The sequence below is a fragment of the Gallus gallus genome, chromosome 3 (genome assembly GCF_016699485.2).
Source record: "Gallus gallus isolate bGalGal1 chromosome 3, bGalGal1.mat.broiler.GRCg7b, whole genome shotgun sequence".
Taxonomy (NCBI): Eukaryota; Metazoa; Chordata; class Aves; order Galliformes; family Phasianidae; genus Gallus; species Gallus gallus.
In genome coordinates this window covers 7,955,124-7,962,929 of record NC_052534.1, presented here as the reverse complement: position 1 = coordinate 7,962,929, position 7,806 = coordinate 7,955,124, and positions in this window count along the sequence as shown.

The window sequence follows — 7,806 nt, the reverse complement described above, 5'->3', positions numbered from 1 at the left end:
CTGCTGATTTATTGGGACCTGAGGGAACTGCATGGAGCTGTGTCAGGTGGTGGGCATGGAACAGCCTGCCCAGGGCAGTGGGCACAGCCCCAGTGCTGGAGTCCAAGGAGCTTTAGACAGTGCGCTCAGACAGAGTCTGGGGCGGTGCTGTGTGTAGCCCAGGGTTGGACTCGATGATCCTTGTGGGTCCCATCCAACTCGGGATATGCTGTGGTTCTGGGCTTTCCAGGGCTCGGTCAGTCCTGCTCCTGTAACCTAATCTATGCCTTCTGGGACATTCACAGGAAGGTGCTCAAGTAGATATGTCGCTAGCATCACCCAAGCAGGCATTTTCTCTTTGATTGAAGGCCACCTGACTCTTAAACATCTCTACCAGAGCAATGAAATCCCGGTCCAGCAGACAGCCTTAGGTCAAACTTCGCCTTACACCAACAGCAGCACATCGTTGTCACACCGACCAATCTTCCCTGGCCACAGGCTGGAGCAGTCAGACCACCGCAACTGTAGAATCACAAGGTTGGAGAAGACCATAAAGATCATCTAGTTCCACCACGAACCCATTACCGTGCCCACTAAGCCATGAGACATCTCTGCCCAAGTCTGGAGGGAGCCCACAGGTGGCTGTAGCTGCTGCTCTCTTCCCCAAACCCTTCTTTGAGCTTTCTCCTGAAAGACCACCTGTGCCACATGCCCACAGCCACCTTCCAGAAACTTCCAGCAGCTGAGGTGCACCAGTGATGGCTCTTCACATGGCTTGGAGTCCTCTCATCTCACATCTACCCCAACCCTTGGGCTGGCTGCTCACCTATATCCCTCTGACCTCTCTGGAACAGGAATATCTTTCAAACCAAAAATACAGAATCATAGGACGGCTTGGGTTAGAAGAGACCTTAAAGATCATCCAGTTCCAACCCCAGATTCGGGTGCTGGAGATCCAGATCCCATTAGGATCACAGAGTTGTGTGGCAGAGATCCAGGCCCCAGTGGCATCACAGAGTTGGGTGATGGAGATCCAAGGGCTCATCTCACCCCAAGCAGAAAGTAGCTGCTGGTGCTCCGCTGGCCTAGATGAGGTGACCTTGGCTGCTCTGTCATGCAGCATTCCCTCCGGCGTGTCTGCAGAGGGGGCTGAGCTTTTCCTCCCAGACCTCACCCCACACTAGAAGGCAGAAAAGCTTTTCCAGAGAAAGGCATCTGGCTGTTTTCATTAAGAGGCGGATTTAAAGCCTCATCTTTCAGTTCAGACTTTCAGCGGAAATCATTATAAAATATAGGCGGAAATACAGAAAATATCAAGGAAATACATTCCAAATTAGATTACAGGAAAGATAATAAATAGGCTGACCTGACAAAAATGTGATCAGATAATGGTCTCTTATTACCTTGAGAAACAACTCCCTCTGCTGAGGGAAAGCCTTACTGGCAGGGCTCGGCGTGGTGATGAACAACTCGCTGCACCAGTGCCTGGCAAATGGCTATCTATGGAGGTACAGCACCGCACAGTGAGCGGTAAAGAAAGCTGGGGCTCCTGCGTGCAGGTGAGAAGAAGTGAGATGAAGTGTGCAGCACGGAGAAGCTCATCACACCAGCTCTACCAAATAGGCCGGCGTTGCAGTTTTTGCCAGCAGTACTCCTAGTCTGGAGCATCATGGCACGTGAGGTGCCACCTGCGGAGAAAAACACCTTTGCTTTCTGAAAGGATGGGGAACGGTCAGGTGTTCGTTCCTGGAAAGCTAAAAAGGGCATCAGCAAAAAACATCTGAAGAGTGATCAGAGGAAAGGATCAAAATTCACCCCAGCTCAAAGCGCTAGGGAGGCCCCGACGGGCAGCACAGTGTCCTGCGGCACATCCCATCTTTCCAGCTGGCTGTCCCCTCTGCCCCGCTGAGATAACAGAAGTGTAGCTTGCCCTACACCAGCAACCTAAACTGGAAGTTCAGACATGCACTCACCTTCTCCATGTGGGAAATGGTATCGCCTCTGCACTTCACCACTACCATCCAAAAGGGGAACAGGGGAATTCTCGTAGGCTTTTTGCCACCACTGGAGTTGCAAGCAGGTCTTTTTCAGTAATAGTAAAGGACTTTTTTTTACCTTTTTAATTAAGTCACAAGCATTCTTCTCTAGAATGCTTTCCACAATGGCATCTCCAATTAATTAAAGATTTAAGCTGTCAGGAAAGGCGATGCATAAAATAAATATAAATAAATAAAGAGGGGAGCTACGTTAATAGCATTTGTTAATTGGACTTCTCCAGTCAGCTGCAGGAACACAGGCTGTTCTGCAAATAGAAGGGAAGCAGCACACTCCGAGATGTTCACCTGCAGCTCCCACCTTCAGCCAAGCTTGGCGTGGCTCTGATGGATGGAAGGTACAGACGTGGCCATTGGGAGGCTGGAGGAGCCCAGGGAATTTGGGACAGATGACCATGAGCTCTGCGAGATGATGCTCTGGCATGCAAACACACACCCCGTCCATCTCTAAGAGAAGCAGACAACCCTGCCAGCAAAGGGACCGACCCCTTTGTTACTCTGTGTTTAGTCAATCCTTTTATCCAGCTGCAGGACCGTGCCCCTTCGACACGTTCAGGGCCATAATTGCAGTTTGGCCAGGTGGCATTCATAACAGAATAGAGAGCAAGTCAGTGATCATGATGGAACCGTTAGCCAGAAGGAAGCCTTGTCCTTACGTCACCCTTAATACTTCTGTCTTTACGTGTGCTGGTGTTAAGCAGACTTCAGAGCCAGATCTCGACTTCTGTGACACGTAAGCATGGGCAGATGCCAATAAGGATGCAGGCATCCATTAACACAGCTGGCAGTGTGCAGTGCTGCACCAGGCTTTTTGTGGGAAGGAGCATTTTCACAGCTGGATGTCAAGTTTTACCCACCTCTTTGGCCTAGGAAGATTTACATAGGAAAAAATTCCCTGCCTTTTAAGGCCTCCCTTCCTCAAGGGATTTAAAACTAGAAAGAATGAGCCACACACCGCCTAACCTCTGTAGACTTCAACCCCATTATTTGTGCAGGAATAGATGTTTCCTCCACACAGAGTCAAACGCTTTAAGTATAAAGACAGTGACTGCTGTTTGATCAGGCCATCTCCTGTTCTCGAAGCAAAACATGCTAACGACTCGCTCCTTATCTCTTTGAAAAATAGCGGAAGGGGAGCAACTACACGGTGCAGAAAGCAGGCATAACCTGAAGGTCCTTGCCTGCTCCGTGTAGACACACAGTGCTAGGAATGCTGCCCACCTGCAGGGGGAACAATCCTGTGCACTGGACGCACTCAGGTGGATTAGATATCTCATTTCCCATCACCATTGTCGCTGGTTGGAAAGCAAAGCAGTGGCTCGGTTTAGCCACTGATTACATGCATTTATTCTGCTGTTATTGGGCAAGAACAAGTTGGAAGCCCAACAGCATTATTTTTCCTTCCCGACGTAACACCTCATTAATGCCTTCAAATATGTTAGGATTTGTCCATCCCAGAGGCTCTTGTTGGACCGGAACAATCAATTGATGCAAACAGAGCAGGTAAATAATCAATCAGAGCCCTAAGAAGTGGAAATATTTCCATTGGGACACCATAATGACTCCTGCCAAACGGGCATATCAACAGATGGTGGTAGAAGCAAGGGGAAGCTCTGTGCAGGAGCAAGGCAGGCACACAAAGGAAGAAACGCTTCTTGATTTAAGTGCACAGAGCTCGGGACAGCAAGACAGGCTCTGAACAGACCAGGCTGTCCCATGCAGGAGGGATATTTCACTGAAAAACTGGTGTATGGGAGATAATTGAAGGAAACTGTTCCAAAGTTCCAGGCTCTGATCTCTCTGCAGTAATGAGCACACAAGTAGACGATGCATATGCATGAGAACATAATTAAGAGTGGTAAAACCTGGAAGATTTTCAAATTCCTTGGCAATTACCAACTTAAACACACACACACAAAAAAAATTAAGATAGCCTTATCCCCAAAGGAAAGCTGCTGCTCAGAGTGCCTTGCCTCGTTACAGTCAGCTCGAGCCCAAGCAGCAGGCTAACTGGCAGGGGGGGCTGCCTCCTGCGGCAGCAGGTCCTCTCCCCGGGATGAAGGCACGATGCTGGCATCCTTCTGCTCTTGCTGAGGCAACTGAAATGGTCCCCAATTGCTGTATGAGAACACAGATAGAAAGAGGAGGGCGCACGGTGCTGGCGGCTCAGGCTCCCCCCGTGCTCTGCGGGCCTCTCTGGTGAGGAGCATCCACGGACAGATCGCTACCCTGCGAATGCACGTTCACTACATAAATGTGGTAATTATGCTGAAAATTATCCGCGGCAGAAGTGGCAGTAGGGAAATCATTTGCATAAGAAATGGGGATTATTCATGTAAATAAGCGCGTTATTTGTTTATAGAAGAGATCAAGCCTTGCCTAAAGACCTAGAACGCGGCTGCGTGTAACAGCTCACTCCTGCCAGCGCCTCACGCCCACTGTCCTTGGCCTTATCACACTCTTCTAGCAGGTACAGCTTTGTTTTTCCCATCACTTCGTTTTGTTGGAGCACGTGAGCTCCCCTCAGTCCCTCCCCACGGGGACACGGAGGCCCTCTCACCAGGACAGGCCCCAGGAGGCCCGGGGGCAGCTCAGCTCTTCTTGTAAGCCAAGGGAAACATCCCCAGCTGATCCCACTGCCACAAGCAGGCAGTGCTGTGGGGCCACACGAGGACTTGTTGCCTCTATTTGCTTTAAATAACTCATCTGTCATAGATCTACTGCCACAGTAAGACCTCCAGTGACAGCTGGGTGTCTGCAAGGATGGACAGTGACAGGACAAGGGGGAATGGTTTTAAACTGAGACAGGGGAGGTTTAGGTTGGATATTAGGAGGAAGTTTTTCACCCAGAGGGTGGTGACACACTGGAACAGGTTGCCCAAGGAGGTCATGGATGCCACATCCCTGGAGGCATTCAAGGCCAGGCTGGATGTGGCTCTGGGCAGCCTGGTCTGCTGGTTGGCGACCCTGCACAAAGCCCACCACACCTCTGCAGTTTTATATTTCCAGGCACTGCTCACCATTAAGAAACAAGATGAAGAAGAAATAGGGATTCCTTCCCTACTGCACTCAGCAATTTACACCGGCAGCATATGAATTATCTTCTGTTAATTCAGCCCCTACATTCTTTATGTGCTTAGCTACGTGTTAGTTTGATACAGCGTCCCATTCTTTTTGCATTTGATGCAATTAAAGCTCTGCAAAACTCAGCGATTTAAACTGCTGGAAAGTTGAACATTTGAAAGCACTGATCCAGCCTTGCCTCTGCATTGTGCCCTGCCAGGGGGCAGAAGGGCAGCCTGAAATTGAGCTGTCAGCAATGCTCAGGAATGGGGAAGCCCTCAGGTCGCAATACTCCCGACATGCTCAGGGTTACTTCAGGTAGAGAGTGTGCGACGTTGAGCTTGCTCTCTTTCTCCTTTTAAAAGAAACTTAATGACAATACATTTTTTTCTCAAGTTGCAGAGGAGGGGACAATGTAAAATCTCATACCCACGGGGATGCAGCCCTTTGATTCTGAGAGCTGCATTCCTGGATCACGCTTTGGTTTAGAAGGCAGCAGCAGGAAGAGGGAGGCTGGTAAGGAGCCTAGCCCAGACACAACCTCGTTCTCCATATCCCTGCAAACACAGAGGTAAGAGTCTTTCACAGCCTCAGCCCAGACAACAAGCAGCTTCACAGCTGCCAGCCTCCAAGCCAAGGCTGCATAGGCCCCATTTCTCACCTGTGAGCTTCAGCTGTTGAGAGCAGAGCTGCTTTCAGGCAGCAAGTGCTTCGTGTCTAGCTGCAGCATATTTATGAGAAAGAAATCCTGCTTTTACCTGAGGAAATAAAGCTCCTTCAGAGCAACGGCTTCATTTTATCTCACAGAATGAGCACCAGCAGTAGACGTTGTTCTCACAGCACATCTGCAGGACTGCTCAGCATTAACCCTTCCTCAACGCAACACCAACATAACACAGGAAAAGAAAAAACGAGGTCCTGCTCCAACACGACTCTTCCTATTGATCCACCTTCCGGGTCTTTTGAACCTGACAATGTAATTCTCACACTTCTATATGGTTAGCTCCAAATATTCCATCCCAAGTGGGTCTGGGGAGAAAAGTGAGTTTTTCACTGCATGCTCTTTTAATTGAGAGTCCCTGTGCTGGATTACGGGAGCAAATGCCTGTTGAAAAACTTATTAACCTCAATAGCAGCAGCAAAGTCTGTTTCCACTGTCTCACAAAGCAGCTGAGAATTTGGACAAAAACCAACCGTCTTCACTGTGACTCTGACTACGAAATTGGGCTCCAAGGACGAAGCTGACTGTCTGGTTACAGCGTTATTAGTGATGGAAGGGACACGTAATTCACCCAAGAATCATTTTCTACGTCTTTCTACCATTTGTTCAACAACAACCACAAAGCAGGAGATAAGTGCAGGCAAAGAGCACTCTTTCTGCCCAGTATCTGCAGCCACCAACATGACAAGGGAGCACTTTGCAAGCAGCACCAGTCTCTGGCACTGCTGGGCTGGGTAGGATTAGTCAGGATTCTGCAGGGCTTTTTGCCTTTATCTATGGAGCATCAGCTTCCTACGTTACATAGCTGATCTGAGCAAAACAAAGGTCTGCCTGGATTGGAAAGGAGAGCGATGGAGACATTTGTTTCCCCAGAATAGGTAGTGTAACAAATCAATCCTGACTGCACTGATAAATTGAACTTCAAGCTCGGTGATACGGCTTTTCAGGTCTAATCCAGTGTAAGACACAGCAGGAAGGAAAGGCAAAGGCAATCATCAGCATTTCATCTTGTGAGGACCAGAGGAAAAAAAAAGGACATTTTTTTTTCCCTTTCTCAGTATAATATTTCAACTATTTTTGAGGAAGTTGTCATGGGGCGTGTGGGTGTGGGAAGAGGGTGGCTGTGGGGAGGGCCATAGCAATTTAAATAGTAACAAAGGGTATCTTAGCACATCATTCATGTCCTGAGTCAGGATGTAAGCATCATACCTGCAAGGGACTCCTGCCTTTCACCCCTCTTCTACAGGGGTGAGAAAAGTCTTCCAGCCCTACTTGCTGGGATGGAAAGCCTAAAAACAGCCTGAAAAGCTCACAGAGAAATGAAAGACCTTGTGTTTAGGACTTGGAATCCTATTACATTAATTCAGCCTCCTAGTAAAGGTGCAGGACAGCAGAGGAGGTGAACACCTAGATGTGGCAGTGGCTTTGGTTCAGGATGGTCTCTCTTTTCCCTGAAGTCAGATGCCAGGTCTCTGCCACAGCTTTCCACTGAGGCCACGTTTTATAGTGACTCCAGCCACGCTCATCACACACCTCTCAGTGTCCACCTGTTTTAAATCTTGTTAGGCTTGAGAGTAGAGCTTGTTCTCATCTGGAGAGAAGTCCTAAAAATGCAGGACACGTGCAGTGAGGACGACCAGTCCCTGCCTCAGCTGCACCAAGTTCATCCAGGAAACCTCTGCTGCATGCGGCAGTGTGTACCCTGCTCTGAGTATTTTGTTTGCAGAGTTCTTTTCAATTTCACATCAGTCCTTCTGTTGCAGCACGCCTTGTTATCCAGCTCCTCTTCGCATTCCAGCCATCGTTTGCTATTCCTGTTATTTGTGCCTGTCCTTCCCCCCCAGAAGCCTCTATTAGCAATACCAGTCCCAAGTCACAGCCTCACTTTTCTTCTATTTCTGCTCAAGCAATGCCGCACAGCTCAGCATCTCTACAAATACGGTGGTTACAAACGAATGCATCCTTCAGCAGCCTTTTAAACCACTCTTT